At 44.2% G+C, this 18,231-nt stretch overlaps 1 pseudogene across 1 annotated transcript; it reads left to right on the forward strand.

Moving 5' to 3' along the window:
• Positions 1–203: 203 nt before the first annotated feature.
• LOC308241247 (BUB3-interacting and GLEBS motif-containing protein ZNF207-like) lies at positions 204–16,984 on the forward strand (annotated as a pseudogene). The gene is made up of 2 exons: positions 204–313; positions 16,268–16,984. The product of its transcript is annotated as a BUB3-interacting and GLEBS motif-containing protein ZNF207-like (transcript).
• The last annotated feature ends 1,247 nt before the right edge of the window (positions 16,985–18,231 follow it).

The following is an 18,231-nucleotide window of genomic DNA, read 5'->3' on the forward strand; positions in this document are numbered from 1 at the left end:
AGTCAGGGCACATACAAGAATCAACCAATGAATCCATAAATAAGTGAAACAATAAATCAATGTATCTCTGTCTCTCTTCCTCCTTCCTCTCTCTCTCTCTCTTTCTCTCATTTCCTCTCTCTCTCTAATCAATAAATATTTTTTAAACGTTTACTAAATAAAAAAGCTGAGTGACTGCATTCAGTGGGTGTAGAGTGAACAGCATGAGCTACAGATGGAGTCTGAGAGCACTGGACATGTTGAGGCACCTGCAAGTAGATCGGAATGGCTGGACAAGTGGCAATGAGGAGATGAGAAAGGGAAACAGACTAAGGTAAGATAAAAAGCATTGGGTCTTACGCAGAAGGGCCTGAGGAATGGTGGAAATATGGTAAATGGGAATAATCAACTTCATGTTGTACACTGGCTAGAGCATGGAGATTGTATTGAAGAGGAAAACATTGCACATTGGGAAGTCTATAATTCAGGTAAGATATAATGAAGGCCCTTTTTTAAGGCCGCGTGAGTAGTTGGGTGAATGAAGCGATACACTGAGTGGCCACTCAGTGTATATCCTATCTAATAAAAGACTAAAATGCAAATTGAGTGTCACTCCAAGACACAAGATGGCCGCCCCATGTGGACATAAGATGGCCACCACAAGTTGGCCTGTGGGGGAAGGCAGTTAGGGGTGACCAGGCCAGCAGAGGAGGGCTGTTGGGGTGACCAGGCCAGCAGAGGAGGGCTGTTGGGGTGACCAGGCCGGCAGAGGTGGGCAGTTGGGGGAGACCAGCCCAGCAAGGGAGGGCAGTTGGGGGGGACCCAGGCCTGCAGGGGAGGGTAGTTGGGGGGGACCAGGACAGCAGGGGAAGGCAGTTGGGGAGGACCAGGCCTGCAGGGCAGGGAAGTTGGGGGGGAACCAGGGCTGCAGGGCAGGGCAGTTGGGGGGGGGACCAGGCCAGCAGGGGAGGGCAGTTGGGGGGAACCAGGCCTGCAGGAGAGGGCAGTTGTGGGTGATCAGGCAAGCAGGGAGGACAGTTAGGGGTGACTGGGACGGCAGAGGAGGGCAGTTGGGGGAGACCAGGCCAGCAGGAAAGGGCAGTTGGGGGGACCCAGGCCTGCAGGGGAGGGCAGTTAGGGGTGACTGGGCCAGCAGAGGAGGGCAGTTGGGGGAGACCAGGCCAGCAGGAGAGGGCAGTTAGTGGCAATCAGGCCAGCCAGGGAGCAGATAGGCATCAATCAGACTGGCAGGAAAGTGGTTAGGGGGTGATCAGGCTGGCTGGCAGAAGTGGTTAGGGGCAATCAGGCAGAGGCAGGCGAGCGGTTGGAAGCCAGCAGTTCTGGATTGTGAGAGGGATGTCTGATCGCCCGTTTAGGCCCTATCTCACTGGGATTGGGCCTTTTGGGCGATTGGACATCCATCAAGGGGTACCAGATTGGAGAGGGTGCAGGCTGGGCTGAGGGACACCGCCCCCCCCCCCCCCCCCGGTGCACAAATTTTGTGCACCGGGCCTCAAGTCCTATATAATAAAAGGCTAATATTCAAATTGTCCCCTTGACCAGGAGTTAGACCAGCAGGCAGGCCGGCCAACCGCCCATGTCCCCTCCCCCTAGCCAGGCTGGCTGGACCCCACCCATGCACGAATTCATGCACCAGGCCTAAGATATAGATATATATATATATATATATATATATATATATATATATATACACACACACACATACACATATACACATATATATTTATATATATAATATATATAATATATATATAATATATATACATATATACATATATACATATATACATATACATATATATATATATATATATATATATATATATATATACTGAGTGACCAGATTATTATGTGTTCAGAGACCATAATAATCTGGCCACTCAGTATACATACAAAGGATATTTTAATAGAATTGTCATAATTTGGTAGCAATATATAGGGGATGAGGGAGAGGCCAAGGATGACTTCAGGAATCTGGCTCATTCTACTGAGTTGATGCTACAGCAACTATTGAGAATGCAGGATAAAACATACGCATACGGTTGGAGTTCACAGGTGCATTTGAAGCTGGGCAAGATTCTCTAGCACACAAGTCTTACCTACTCCATGTTGTCTTCTCTGTAATTCCCCTGGATCTGTTTGCCTCTCTAATTCCTAAGATACTTCCCAATTTTATCAATTGGATTTAATTTCTCTGAACAGTTCTCTAACTGTTCCAGGCTGTGTGGCAGGAAGGTCTTTTGCCTAACAGCTAGTGCCATCCTTCCCTGTTAACAGAACACCAGTTTTGTTAGGGCGGATGACGTGCTGAGCCACACATGATCAATCATGACTGACAAGCTGACCATGCAAGTCTCACTGTATTTTACCATATACTTTCCCAGCTTTGCATGAAGGTAGCTATGATTTTTTCCCCTGCAATTAAATATAAAGGGAAAAATTAATGTAAAGAAAATTTTAGTAAGAGGTTTCTAGCAAACTTTTTCCTCTTGAATTAGTCATCTTAGGCTGCCATAACAAAATACTGTATACTGGGTGGCTTAAACAATAGAAATTTCTTTTCTCACAGCTCCTGAGGCTGGAAATCCATGATCAGGTGTTGGCTGACTTTATTTCTGGTGTTAGCTCGCAGGCTACTTTTTCATTGTATCCTCACATGGCAGAAAAAAAAAGGAAGATCTCTCTCTCTCTCTCTCTCTCTCTCTCTCTCTCTCTCTTCCTCTTCTATAAAATGGTTCCAATCCTATCACATTAGGATCCCATTCTTTCCCCCCGCCATGCTATTCATTAGTTCTTTATTGTTTGCATAAGGTTTTCTTTGCTTTTGACTTCTTACCATTTTCTTCATTATTTTTTAAAATATGTTTTTATTGATTTCAGAGAGGAAGGGAAAGAGAGAGAGAGAGAGAGAGAGAGAGAGAGAAACGTCAATGATGAGAGAGAATCATTGATCGGCTGCCTCCTGCACACCCCATACTGGGGATTGAGCCCACAATCTAGGCATTTGCCCTGACCTCCTGGTTCATAGGTTAATGCTCAACCACTGAGCCACACTAGCTGGGCCATTTTCTTTATTTTTTTAACTTTTATTGAATTTATTACCGTGTTTCCCCGAAAATAAAACATCCTCCGAAAATAAGACCTACTTACAGGTTTCCTTCTGAGTGAAATATTAGGCATCCCCCGAAAATAAGGCCCCCAGGCTCTGTCTCAGAATGAAAATTAATTTACCATAAACTGGTCGCTAGGGCCACCCCGACTGGCGTCTAGCAACCAGTGACGTTACTCGGAGTCCTGACGTCACTGCTGTGTGGAGGCAGAGCGGAGGTCGGAGTGAGCGGTGAGCGTGGGACGGGAGAGAGGAGGAGACTTTCGCAGATGCGTGTAGAAGAACAGGAGGATTAGAGCAGACGGGACGCGGCGAAGGTGGTGAGTGCTGGTCTGTCTCTGGTGACACTACCTGATGCTCGCAGCCGCCCTCATGATGACTGAAGGTTCTCAGTCAGTGGCAGACCCTGCTCCAGCCCAGATCCAGGCCCCAGCAAGCCCAGTGACAGTCCCCAGGCAGGCCCCAGGGGGTAAATGTCTGATAAAGGGGTAGGGGAGATGTCTGGTGAAGGTGTTCAGTGGCACAGGGGTGGGGGGAGGGGGATCACTTAAAATGACACAGGAGGATCAGAGGGTACAATCAAAATGACACAGGAGGATCAAAAGGGGTTACTAAAATGGTAATCCCCCCTCTGATTCTTCTGTGCCATTTTGATTCCCCCCTCTGATCCGCCCTGTGTCATTTTGAGTGATCCCCCTCCCCCGACCTTGATACCCCAATTCCTTTTTTTTTACCCCTAGAAATGAGCGCAAAAAGAAAAAGCTACTCCGTGGAGTACAAGAAAGGAATCGTGGAAGACTCTTGGGGCCAAAATCTTACTGCTTTCTGCAAAGAGAAGATGTTGAGTATCCGATTGGTCCGAAAATGGCGAGCAGAGTATGGTAACCTCATTGAACAAGTGGACAAGGGAAATGCTAAAAAGCGCAAGTGTGGATCAGGTCGGCAACCATTATTTTCCGAGCTGGAAGACCTGATCTGTGAATGGGTTGTTGACAGGAGAGCAAAGGCTTTGGTTGTGAATAGGGCTCAGATTCAAGAATTTGCCTTTGCAATGGCACCACAGTTTGACATAGCCCACAAAGACTTCAAAGCATCACAACACTGGCTGGATAATTTCCTTCAGCGAAGTGAACTGTCTTTAAGAAGATCTACGAACATTGTTTAGGTTGGAAGATACTCAAGTTATTAAGCGAGCACTTGCATTCAAGTCCTTTATTGATGATGCTGACTTCTCTAAATACAATCTTTCCAACATGATTGCTATGGATGAAACTGCAGTGTTTATGGGCCAATCATCTCAAACAACAATTGAACAGCGGGGTGCCTCCTTAGCATACATTCCCTCCACTGCTTACGAAAGTGCACGTGTTTCCTGTATTTTGGCAATTCGTCTGGATGGCACTAAAATCCCACCTTTAATCATTTCTAAGGGCAAGAAGGAAAAGATTGAACGTGTTTTGGGCGTTTTTATTCTTGAAACTGAAAAAGCCTGGGCCACACAAGCAGTTATAAGGAAGTGGGTCGATTTAATGCTGCCGCTTGTTATGCGAGGGAGCCAAAGAGGTCTGCTAGTCTGGGATGCAGCCAGCACTCACTGCGCTAAAGACATGAAGACATTTCTTCACGAAAGAAAAATAGATCAGATAATGATTCCCGCAGGAATGACGGCCTATCTCCAGACTCTTGATATTGCAATAAACAAGCCATTCAAAGACAATTTGCGCATGGAAATTAATGACTACATTGAAAATAGAATGGAGAGAAATCAGTGTGGAAACTTTGTGAAACCTAAACTGCAAGAAGTTGTGACTTGGGTGAAGAATTCATGGGAGAAAATCACTGACAGTTGCATTGCAAATGCACTGCGAGCAGGCTACCTTGACAAGAAGTACTCATTTAAAGACAGTGCTATTGCTAAACATGAGAGATTTGGTCCACTGATTCTGAAAGAAATGGAGTCACAAGAAATTCACCAGGAAATTCAGGAATTGGATTGTTATGATGATGTTCCAGAAGATGATGACATGATTGTCATTGAATAAATGAGTAAATTATTGATACTGTAGGATTCACAGTTTGTCTGGTTTGTGTTGACAACTACCGTACTACCGTACCGTATACAGGTAATAAATTTCCTTTATTTTCATTTAACAATAAATGTGTACCGTATTCTTCTTCATGGAAAAATAAGACATCCCCTGAAAATAAGACCTAGCATGTCTTTGGGGGCAAAAATTAATATAAGACACTGTCTTATTTTTGGGGAAACACGGTAGGGTGACATTGGTTAACCTAAAATTATATAGGTTTCAAATGTATGATTCTATAATCCATCACCTCTCTATTGTATTGTGTGTTCACCCAAAGTCAAGTCTCCTTCCATCACCATTTATCCCCCCTCTTCCCTCTTCTACCTGCCCCTCCCCCACTTTCCCTTGGTTAATCACCATACAGTTGTCTATCTACAAGTTCTTTTTTTTCTTAATCCATTTACTTTTTTCACCCAGCCTCCCAACCACCCTCCTCTGACAGCTGTCAGTCTGTTCTTTGTATCTATGAGTCTGTTTCTATTTTGTTTATTTTGTTCATTAGATCCCATATATAAGTCCCATTCTTATAACCTCATTTAACTTTACTTCCTAAAAGCTCTGTCACCAAATAAAATCATGTTGTCAGCCTTAGGTGGTTTGGCTCAGTGGGTAGAGCGTCAGCCTGCAGACTGAAGGGTCCTGGGTTTGATTCTGGTCAAGGGCATATACCTAGGTTGCAGGCTCCTTCCTGGCCCCTGCCCTGGTCAGGGCATGTGCAGGAGGCAACCAATTGATGTGTTTCTCTCACATTGATGTTTCTCTCTGTCTTTTCCTCTCTCTTTCACTCTCTCTAAAATCAATGGAAAAATATCCTCAGGTGAGGATTGAAAAAATAAAATAAAATAAAAAGTAAAAGATTTGTGTTTTTTTTAATCATGTTGTCAGTTAAATTTTTAATACATTAATTTTGAGGCAACGCAACTCAGTTCATAACATCTTACCTAATAATAGACAAACATGTAAATTGACCGTACCTCTGCTATGCCCACAGCCAATCAGGAGTGAGTATGCAAATTAACCCAACAAAGATGGTGGGCCTGTGGGCACTGCACACAGGCACAGGCGCCAAGCAGCCAGGGGCGGGTCAGGAGGCTGGCGTCGTTGCCCAGGCAACGAGGTCAAATGGTTTGCCCGCTGTATCTGCCTCCCAGGGGTGTGCCTGCAGTGGCCCCTACACGCGGTTCCAACCACTGAGGAGCGGTCAGACCCCAGGGCCACCTTACCTGCCGAGAACCAGGAGGCCGCTGCCTGAAGGCCCAGGTGAGAGCATGGCTCTGCCTCCTACTTTTCAGACCCAGGACACAGGAGCAGAGCCCGGCCTTCAAGGTCTCTCTGGAAGCAGCCTCCCGGGGCAGGTGAGCGGGCTCCTGGAGATCATGCCTCGGGCTCCCCGCCTTCCAGCCTTCCCGTGGGCAGGGAAGAGGCAGCTCGGCTCCTCCTCCTCTCCCCAATCCCTTCCCTTTCTAACCAGGAGCCTCACTGGGAACTTAAATTTCTTTGTTAAACAAGGGAATTCTGGCATGAAGGGGAAGGTTGGGAGGGGTAATGGGGGAATAAGGACACATGTAATACCTTAATTAATAAAGAAATTCAAAAAAATAATAATAAAATAAAATGTTAGAACAACCACACAAAAAATAAAAATAAACAAGGGAATTCAGACAATGATTGTCTGACCTCTGGGAACCCAGCGGGAGAACATATCCTGGGCCTGGGTGCCCCTGCGGGACCGGGCAGTGACTGTGCACAAGCACACACCTTTCTTCCTGCGGAAGATGGACGGCTGCTCAGAGAACTCTGTGGAACAGGAGGGATCCGCTGAGCAGTTCCCGGGCATCCGGCGACCAGTCCGCCTGCGAAGAGGTTACAGGAGAAGGGTGTCTCTCTGCCTCAGGCCTCCTGGCCAACCCCTCTAATACCCGCAATAGCGAGGTTTCCCATGGAAACCGCAACGCAGGACGAGACCTGCATTTCCTCACCATCGAGCTCTTTGAGAAACTAAGAAAGAGGCTTCCAAAGCTGTGACTGTGAGCGCTTCACGCAAAACCACATGACCGCCTCCCCAGCCAGCACCCGGCACCTGCTATCACCCACGGGTCTTCCATGTTCCATTCACCCAAACCTATGACAGCACACCTCCATCACTGCGATCTTAGGGGACCGTGATGGAAGAAGGCACCATGACTGCTCTGGTGATGCAACAGTGGGGTGACTCAGGGTGCAGAGAACTGGCCACATTCCCAATGCCAGGATCTGGTTACTACGCGGGATCAAGGCTCCGACTCCCCAGGCCGTGCCTTTCCCTTAAGCTAGGCACAGCCCCGACAGGCACTGCACTGCTGGGCAGCACGGAGCAGATGCATGAAACCTCCCAGCCCAGGAACGAGCCAGTCTCAGGCTGCTGGTCATGAACTGGCCACTGCAGGGATGGCCCTGCTGGCCTCCCCGCACTCAATCGCCTGCCGAGGTCCTGACCCTACGGTTTGGTTCACTCCTTTTCCTCCCCAGCCCCCTCTAGAGAACTGAACTTACATATATATAATCATCTGAAGAAAGAATGATTCAAAAATTCCAAATTTAGCAAAATATAGTAAAAAATATAAACCACAGATCAAAGAAGCGCAGTGAATAGCAAGCACAGGACATAAAGAAAGCTACATCAAGACACATAAAAATCACATTGCTCAACACCAATGATGAAAAGAAAAATCTTTTAAGTAGTCAGAAGAAAAGAGACACAATATACACAGGAATAAACGTAAGAATTACAAAAGATTTCTCATCAGAAACAGTGTAAGGGAGAAGATAGTAGAGCAACATCATTAAAGTACTCACAAGGGGGGAAAAATCCTCTCAATTTATAATTCTAGACTGAGTGAAAATATTTTTTAAAATAGTTAAAATATATTTTTCATACATAAAAGACTGAATTTTTTTAATCACCAGCAGATTTTAGTGTAAGAAATGTTAAAAGAAGTCCTGCAAGCAGAAATAAAATTTTGCCAGATACAAATAATGATCTATGCCAAGAAATGGAAAACTCCAAAGACAGTAAATGCATAGGGAAAAAATATAATAGAAGTTTCTTACTATTTAAATATATTTAAAGATAATTAACTATTTAAACAAATAATAATGTAATATCAGTTTTATAACATCTGTGAAAGTAAAATACATGACAACAATAGCACAAAGATTGCCTGGGAAAAATGAAATTTTGTTACAGTGAAGTTTCTATACAAGATGTGAAGTCATATAATATCCACTTGAAGATAGAACATGACAAGTTAAAATCCTATATAATAAAGAGCAAATAGTCATCACACCCTCATGCCATCATGCCATAACAGCTCAGATGCTCAATACTGGGGAGAGAGGAATGGGGACCAGACAGGCTGCAGCCCGGGAGAGGGACAAGCCAACTGCTCCAGGGTCCCAGGTGCCAGCAGCTGTGCCTGCGCCTCTGGCCCAGGAGTGAGACAAGCCACTGGCCCCACAGTCCTGGGCGCCAGCACAGGGATTGGTCCTAAACCATCAGTCGGACATCCCCAAAGGGGTCCCCGATTGGAGAGGGTGCAGGCTGGGCTGAGGGAACCCCCCCTCTGTGCACAAATTTCATGCACCGGGCCACTAGTATGTTTGTGTATATACACATACTGAGTGGCCAGATTATTATGATCTCTGAAAGCATAATAATCTGTCCACTCAGTATATATATTAGAGGCCCGGTGCATGAATTTGTTCATGGGTGGGGTCTGGCCAGCCTGGCCAGGGGGAGTGGACATGGGCGGTTGGCCGGCCTGCATGCTGGTCAAACTCCTGGTCGAGGGGACAATTTGTATATTAGCCTTTTATTATATAGGATATACACTGAGTGGCCAGATTATTATGTGTTCAGAGAACATAATAATCTGGCCACTCAGTGTGTGTGTGTGTGTGTGTGTGTGTGTGTGTGTGTGTGTGTATAGATACTAGAGGCCCAGTGCACAAAATTCATGCATGGGGGGGTGTGTCCCTCAGCCCAGCCTGCACCCTCTCCAATCTGGGATCCCTCTCACAATCCAGGACTTCTGGTTCCCAACTGCTTGCCTGCCTGCCTTCCTGATTGCCCCTAACTGCTTCTGTCTGCCAGCCTGATCACCCCCTAACCACACCTTTGCCAGCCTGATTGATGGCTAACTGCTCCCCTGCCAGCCTGATTGCCGCTAACTGCCCTCCCCTGCAGGCCTGGTCACCCCTAACTGCCCTCCCCTGCAGGCCTGGTGCCCCCTAACTGCTCTCCCCTGCAGCCCTGGGTCCCCCCCAACTGCCCTTCCCTGCAGGCCCGGTCACCCCCAACTTCCCTCCTTTGCAGGCTTGGTCCCTCCCAACTTCCCTCCCTTGCTGGCCATCTTGTGGTGGCCATCTTGTGTCCACATGGGGGCAGCCATCTTTGACCACATGGGGGCAGCCATCTTGTGTGTTGGAGTGATGGTCAATCTGCATATTACTCTTTTATTAGATAGGATAAAGGCCTGGTGCATGGGAGGGGGCCGGCTGGTTTGCCCTGAAGGGTGTCCCAGATCAGGGTGGGGGTTCCCTTGGGGCATGAGGTGGCCTGGGCGAGGGACCTGTGGTGGTTTGCAGGCTGGCCACACCCCCTGGTTACCCAAGTGGAGGCCCTGGGATCTGGGATTTATTTATCTTCTATAATTGAAACTTTGTAGCCTTGAGTGGAGGCCAGGGCAGGCCGGGGGGTAGGGGTGGGATGGGAAGCTTGGCTTCCTCCATTGGCGGGGAAACCCAAGCCTCCTGCTTGCTCCGTGGCCACAGCCATTTTTGTTGGGATTTATTTATCTTCTATAATTGAAACTTTGCAGCCTTGAGTGGAGGCCATGGCCAGCCAGGGTGTGTGGGAAACTTGGCTTCCTCCATTGCCGGGGAAACCAAGCCACCTGCTTGCTCCATGGCCGCAGCCATCTTGGTTGGGTTAATTTGCATACTTTCTCTTGATTGGCTGGTGAGCGTGGCTTGTGGGCATAACGGAGGTACGGTCAATTTGCATGTTTCCCTTTTATTAGTGTAGATATCTGTTTTTACACTAGCCTCCCTTGCAGCTAGAGGTGGCCACATGCACAGTTTTGATTAATGACAAATAGGCAGAAATCTGTTGGAATTTTTATGATCATTTTATCGCATAGGCATAATTGGTCATTAACTCCAATTCCATCCCCCTCCCCTTTCTAGAGAATGGGGTTAGAGCTAAATACCCCAAGGTTGTAATCATGACATGGTCTTTTTAGTGACCAGCCCCCATCTGGGAGCCCACCAAGTATCACCTCATTAGAACAAGAGGAAGTAAGATGTGGATACATATCCTTCAATTAAATGAGCTAATTGCTGAAACAGAAATCTCAGCACATCAGGTCACAGAAGACTGGGCAGGCAGCACCAGGGGGTCACAGAAGGCATTCCAGTGGAAATAGTGATTGATCTGGCTCTTTAAAAAATCACCTGAAGTTAATAAAATGGAACAAAACCACTTTTCACAAAGCAGCTCTGCAATGGCCTTCTTCAGAAAAGGTCTTTCCTACAGAATCTTATTTATGCTTGATAACATAAATCCCATTCTGCCCCCGAAGGTTATTTAAGATTGTGTCTTCCTTCTTTACACAAAACTTAATAACCCTGAAGGCAGGAACAACAGCTGACTCAACCTCTTATCCTCCCATGGTGCCTGGAACATCTTAGATTCATAATACATTATTAGTAAAATTTAAATTTTAAAAAAGGGAAACAATAAAATAGTTGAATGGGCCTTACTGATCTGCTCATTGATATTAGACAATCAGTCCCTCAGGTACAGATTCCCTCAAATCTGGCTTATTCCTTGGAGGAAATGATCTCTTCAACTGATGTGTGTTAAATTAATAACCTTTGTCAAATTAAGAAAATAGTTAAAAATGCAAAGCATTTTGTTGCACATAAATATTTAGAAGAGTGTTACCTGTTTACTGACAATACTCTCTCCTGAAGAGAATTGGACAGGAAGCAGAAAGAAGGTGGACCCAGCTGGGTTGGGGCTCTGCTGGGGAGAAACTAGGGCAGCTATGTATTAACTTCCTATGGATACTATAAGAAATTTCCACAGACTGGGTGCCTTAAAACAACAGAAATGTGTTTTTTCATAGTTCTGGAGGCCTGAAGTCTAAAATCAAGGTCTTGGCAGGCTTAGTTCCTTCAGGAGGCTCTTTGGAAGAATCTGTTCCATGCCTCTCCTTTAGCTTCTGGTGGCTGCCCCCAGTCCTTGGTGTTCCCTGGCTTGTATGCATTACTCTGATCTCTGCTTCTATTATCACGTGACCTTCTCCCCTGCGTGTTTCCTCGCCTTCCCTAAACTTATAAGGACACTTGTGATTGGATTTAGGGCCTACCTGAATCCAGGATGATCTCATCTTGACATCCTTAACTTAATTACAACTCCCAAGACGCTTTTTCCAAATAAGGTCACATTCACAAGTTCCAAGCTGACATATCTTTTAGGGGATATCATTCAACCCACCACAAGTTCTGCTGCTACTCTTCCTCCTGCAAGAAAAGATTGACAAGACCAGATGTAAAGCAAGGATCTTTCCTCAAATAATCATGTTTTAAAGCTCTGAAGGGAGCAACTACAAGGCTCTTAGGATGCAACAAAGGAAGAGAACTATTCTAGAAATGGGCGTCATCTCTGAAGAAACCCAACCAGACAAGATTCTTTCCATTGAATAACTTTCTCTATCCTAATTTATTTCAACTGCACAGCCTAACCCCACAGAAATAAATAGGCTATCGCAGTGGCCGGCAAACTCATTAGTCAACAGAACCAAGTATCAATAGTACAATGATTGAAATTTCTTTTGAGAGCCAAATTTTTTAAACGTAAACTTCTTCTAACTCCACTTCTTCAGAATAGACTCGCCCAGGCCATGGTATTTTGTGGAAGAGCCACACTCAAGGGACCAAAGAGCCGCATGTGGCTCACAAGCCGCGGTTTGCCGACCCCTGGGCTATAGGAATATTATCTTCTACCTAAACAAAAACCATCTCTCTTTCATTTTTTTTCAACAGAAGTCATTTTTCACACTAAAATTCTCAGACCTAAAATGGTTGTTCAAATATGAGTCTGTGTCCTCATAGTCTTCAGTCTGCATTTCTATCGTCCTGTTTCAACACTTCTATAATAGCACCAGACACAGTTTTCTAGGTACAGTATAACTTTAATAGGTCACCTCTGCTGGATGACTTTTTCCTCATTAAAAATGAATTCTCTAATATAAGAGCTATGAAATTACATAGTTCCTGAGAGAAAGAATGATTTTTCTCAAGGGGCTTTTAAATAAAGAAAACACATTTTCTTACAACAGGCTTGACTATAACCACAATGCATGTTTATTATAAACCAGATTGGACTAAAAATGGGGTCTCTGAATTTACCACTAAGAGATAATTGCAAATAGACCAAAATTCACCAACTTCCATTTATTATGACCAAGGTACCATATCCTCCCAGTTAGGTCTGCCTATGGTCACATCATCACCTTCTGAGATTCTGTCAATTGACACATGATTACTTTTACAAAGATTAATTAAATACAAAGCCCTCAACCTTTCCGCCAATTCTTTTTTAAAAACACTCTCACATTAAAGCAAGGGTTTTGGCATCAACACTGAGAAACCAGTACTAAAGACTGAATTATTTATTTTAATAACATCATTTAACCTCTCTTTTGCCTCATTTCATTCTTTTAATGTACTTAAATTTTAGTAGCAATACTTCTATATGGTTTACTATGAAAAGCAATAATCATTTAACCTCTTTCCTTCCATCCTCTTCCACAGAGGCAACCATTTCCAACTCTAAATAATATATTTATAAAGATAGTCAATTTTTCAGTTTTAGCCATTATTTATTGAATTTTCTTTGTAGGACATGAAAACTTAACTCCTTTTTATGTTTATTCCTCCCCTAAGCACAGACTTTTCTCTTTTATTCTTCCAATAATTTTAAATACATATTCAGTAACTGCATTATGACTATATAAACACTATCCACACCTAGACCATGATGTTTTTTTCTTTTTGTTTAACTTTTCATTGTACATGTATTTGATAAGCATCCATTTTTAATTAACCCGAATTTCTATGTACCAATCTGACTCAGTTTCCCTGGCAGAGTACATTCTATCAGATTCATCTTCCGGCGTCGCTCTGCCCTCCTGATCCAATCTGGACTGCTTCCCTTTGGCTCCTGCCCAGCCGTCATCACAGCATCTTCCTTATCCATCATCCAGAGGATTTCCTTTCCCTCTCCCTCATGTTGGATCTCGAGAATCGCATATTTTTCTTTCTTATCAGTTTACTTTCTCCTTTTGGGATAGTGCATTTCTCCCATAACTTCCTGAGAAACGGTATGTTATAAGTTAATTTTGTAAAAACACTTATTTCTGGAAATAAATGCCTTATTTGTTCATTAGACAAATCTCTACTCATCTCTCAAGACAACTCAGTTTTTACCTTCTCCAGAAAAACCTTTCTGACTGCCACAGGCAAAAGAAGCTTTCCTACCTATGTGCTTCTGAAACTCTTCACTTATTAATTAATTCATTCATTCACGTACTCATTCACTCATTCATTCACACATCCTGCAAATAGTTATTGAGTGCTCTCATGGGCCAGGCACTGGGATAGTCACAACAATAAAGGGATCAAACTTGATCTGAGTTTTTTCATGCAGGAGAAGCAGGGAAGAGACTGAGAAAGAAAGGCCAGTTAGAAAAGAGGCAGAAAAGAAAAGAAAAGAAAAGAGGCCAGCCCTAGCTGGTTTGGCTGAGTGGATAGAGCGTCAGCCTGCAGACGAAAGGGTCCGGGTTGGATTCTAGTCAAGGGCACGTACCTCCGTTGCAGGCTCCTCCCCGGCCTAGGTGGTGGTCCAGGCGTGTGCAGGAGGCACCTGATTGATGTGTTTCTTTCACATTGATGTTTCTCTTTGTCTCTCCCTCTCTCTTCCGCTCTCTCTAAAAATCAATGGAAAAATATCCTTGGATGAGGATTAACAACAACAACAACAACAACAACAACAACAACAACAACAAACAACAAAAAAAGGCAGGAAGAAAGAAAAGAGGCTAATCAGTCAAGGATGATGTTACCAAAAAAAAGGGAGAAGGGGAAAAGGGGGCAATGGGGGGATAAGGACTCATATGTAATACCTTAATCAATAAAGAAAGAAAAAATATTTTTAAAAGGGAGGAGTGTTTCATTAAGAAAAGGATAATCAGCCAAAACCGGTTTGGCTCAGTGGATAGAGCGTCGGCCTGCGGACTGAAAGGTCCCAGGTTCGATTTCGGTCAAGGGCATGTAACTTGGTTGCGGGCACATCCTCAGTGGGAGGTGTGCAGGAGGCAGCTGATCGATGTTTCTCTCTCATCGATGTTTCTGACTATCTATCCCTCTTCCTTCCTCTCTGTAAAAAATCAATAAAAATATATTTTAAAAAAAAAGAAAAAAAAAGAAAAGGATAATCAGCCTTGTTAGATGATGTTGAGAAGTATAAGACAAGAACCAGAAGTATTTTTTAAAATTTAAATTCTTTATTGTTTAAAGTATTACTTATGTCTCCTTTTACACCATTGAGCTCTCCCTGGCCACTCCCACCCCCCAGCACATGCCCTCACCACCCCCCCTACTGCCTGTGTCCATTGGTTATGCTTATATGCATGCAAACAAGTCTTTTGGTTGATCTCTTACCCTCCCTCCCACCTACTTCTGCCTTCCCTCTGAGGTTGGATGATCTGTTTGATGCTTCTATGTCTGTGGATCTATTTTTGTTCATCAGTTTATGTTGTTCATTATATTCCACAAATGTGTGAGATCATGTGGTATTTATCTTTCTTCAACTGGCTTATTTAGCTTAGCATAATGCTCTCCAGGTCCACCCATGCTATTGCAAATGTTAAGAGTTCTTTCTTTTTTACCACAGTGTAGTATTCCATTGTGTAGATGTACCACAGTTTTTTAATTCACTCATCTGCTGATGGGCACTTAGGCTGTTTCCAAATCTTAGCTATGGTGAATTGTGCTGCTATGAACATAGGGGTGCATATATCCTTTCTGATTCGTGTTTCTAGTTTCTTGGGATATATTCCTAGTAGTGGGATCACTGGGTCAAATGGCAGTTCCATTTTTAATTTTTTGAGGAAACTCCATACTGTTTTCCACAGTGGCTGCACCAGTCTGCATTCCCACCAGCAGTGCACGAGGGTTCCTTTTTCTCTGCATCCTCACCAGCACTTGTCATTTGTTGATTTGTTGATGATAGCCATTCTGGCAGGTGTGAGAGGGTACCTCATTGTTGTTTTGATTTATATCTCTCAGATGATTGTGACTTTGAGCATGTTTTCATATGTCTCTTGGCCTTCCTTACATCCTCTTTCAAAAAGTCTCTATTTAGGTCCTTTGCCCCAGAAATATTTATTAAAGATGACAAGGACATTACTGGTGACTTTGGCAAAGGCCATTTCTGTGGAATGTCGAACAGGAAACCAACTAGACTGAATGAAAAGAGAAGTCAAGGAAATAGTGATAGTAAGCATAGGCAGCTCTTTAGATAATTTTTTTTTTTTCTGGCAAGAGGAGCAGAGAAATGAGGTGGTATCTGAAGGAGAATGTTCAGTTGAGAGAGGGTTTTAAATCATGAAAGTTACTGTGGCATGCTGAATACTCCTGGAACTGATCCGACAGCCAGAGAGACTGATGGGTAGGAGAGAGGAGGAGCCCCAAAAACTCTTCTTCTCTGTCACTCTCTATTCACCCTTATCTTTTTTTTTTAATGATCTGTTTCTTATTTTGCTCATTGTTAATTAATAAGTGGAACATTTAATAGGTATCTCAAAATCTAAATTAGGTTTATTTTTGCTAATTCGATCTTTGATTATTGGGGGGAGGGATTTGGTGTTTTTTGTTTTGTTTGTCTCATGAGGATCTTTTTTTTTAATAAATCTTTATTGTTCAGATTATTACAGGTGTTCCTCTTTTTTTCCCCCCATAGCTCCCCTCCACCTGATTCCCCACCACACCCCACCCCATGCCCTTGGAATTCCTCCAATGACTCAAGCACAGGCTATTTCAACACCAGGTATTTTTAATAGGACCACTGGCACCGACGGCAACAGTTCCTGCTCCACAGCTTCCAGTTACTAAGCCTCTTTTCCCCAGTGCCGGACAGGCTCAGTCAGCTGGCCAAGGACCTGTTGGTACCCCTGCAACAACTACAGAACCCCCAAAGCCTACATTCCCTGCTTATACACAGTCTACAGCTTCAACCACTAGTACAACAAATAGCACTGCAGCTAAACCAGCGGCATCAATAACAAGTAATCCTGCTACTCTTACGACAACCAGTACAACCAGTAAGTTGATCCATCCAGATGAGGATATCTCATTGGAAGAAAGAAGGGCGCAGTTACCTAAATATCAACGTAATCTTCCTAGTCCAGGACAGGCTCCCATTGGTAACCCACCAGTTGGACCAATTGGAGCTATGATGCCACCACAGCCAGGCATCCCACAGCAACAAGGAATGAGACCCCCAGTGCCGCCTCATGGTCAGTATGGTGGTCATCATCAAGGCATGCCAGGTTACCTTCCTGGTGCTATGCCGCCATATGGGCAGGGACCGCCAATGGTGCCCCCTTACCAAGGTGGGCCTCCTCGACCTCCAATGGGAATGAGACCTCCTGTAATGTCGCAAGGTGGCCATTACTGATCTCGCTTCATCCAATCTAATAGGTTTGGAGATTAAACCTTTTCTCAACTTGTGCTGTTTATATAGCCAAGCTTCTATCAATAAGGCTTCATTGTGACTTTACCATTATCTTCCCACATACCAGGAACTATTGGACATTTATTTTACATGGGAAAAATTATTTGGAATAATAAAGCAGGAACTTTTCCTGAAGTTGCAATTTATACTGTATGGCTTCTTTTTCATGTTTCATCTAGGTTTATAGAAGTGAAGTATAGTAAATTTGGTTTGTTATATTGTGAAGGTGCTGGAATTTTATGAACATACCACCTTAATAAAAGCAAGTTCTGTAAGCTTACGTTGCTATTTGTAAAGTTATGCCTTCACAGCATTTCAGATGCTGTTGGATTTCATGTCCCCAACCTAGCTTGGTGAGGGCTATAATTATTTCCAAGTACCTGTACATTGGAAGTCTGAATGTGTAACAATATTTAATGTGCTTAGAGTTCCTCATGTTGCAGGGTTTATGAAATTTGACCCACTAAGGTCATGTGACTTTTTCTGTACTGTTAAACTTCATTGTAATAAAATGAGAGAAAAATGTATGACTTTTTATTCATAACCCAGCTGTGGACCACTGCCTGAAAGGTTTGTACGGATGCATGCCACATTAGATATCCACATAATAAAATTCATAGTTGCCAATGGAAAAAAAATGGGTTTAACAGCAATACTCAACCCACAAACTGTTTTAAGGATTAAATGAAACACTAGTAAAGCATCTATAATAATAAAAGTGTAATATGCTAATTAGACCAGACGTCCTTATAGACGACCTTCCAGATGAAGCCCAGGCTGTGAGGGAAGCCTGGGTCCCGGGTGCCAGAGGGAAGCCTCTGCTGGCAGCCTGGGAAAGGAAGGCCTACTCTTGCACAAATTTTGTGCATTGGGCCTCTAGTCCTATATAATAAAAAGCTAATATGCAAATAGACCAAACGGCTGAACAACCAAACAATCAGTTGCTATGACATGTGCTGACCACCAGGGAGCACGCGCGGAACATGGCAGGCATCGGCAGTGGCGGGATGATGGAGCAGGTGAGCGGGGTCACCAGACCAATGCAGAGCACCGGTCACTATAATTGGGGTGAGCCTCTGGTGATTACTGAAAATTTTTTGCTCCTGCACACCGCGGTCCCGCCCAGCACTTGCACCTGCTGCTGGTGCTGGCCCTGTTCGCATCTGCTGCTGGCACCAGAGCCACTGCTT

The sequence above is a fragment of the Plecotus auritus genome, assembly GCF_963455305.1.
Source record: "Plecotus auritus genome assembly, chromosome: 2".
Taxonomy (NCBI): Eukaryota; Metazoa; Chordata; class Mammalia; order Chiroptera; family Vespertilionidae; genus Plecotus; species Plecotus auritus.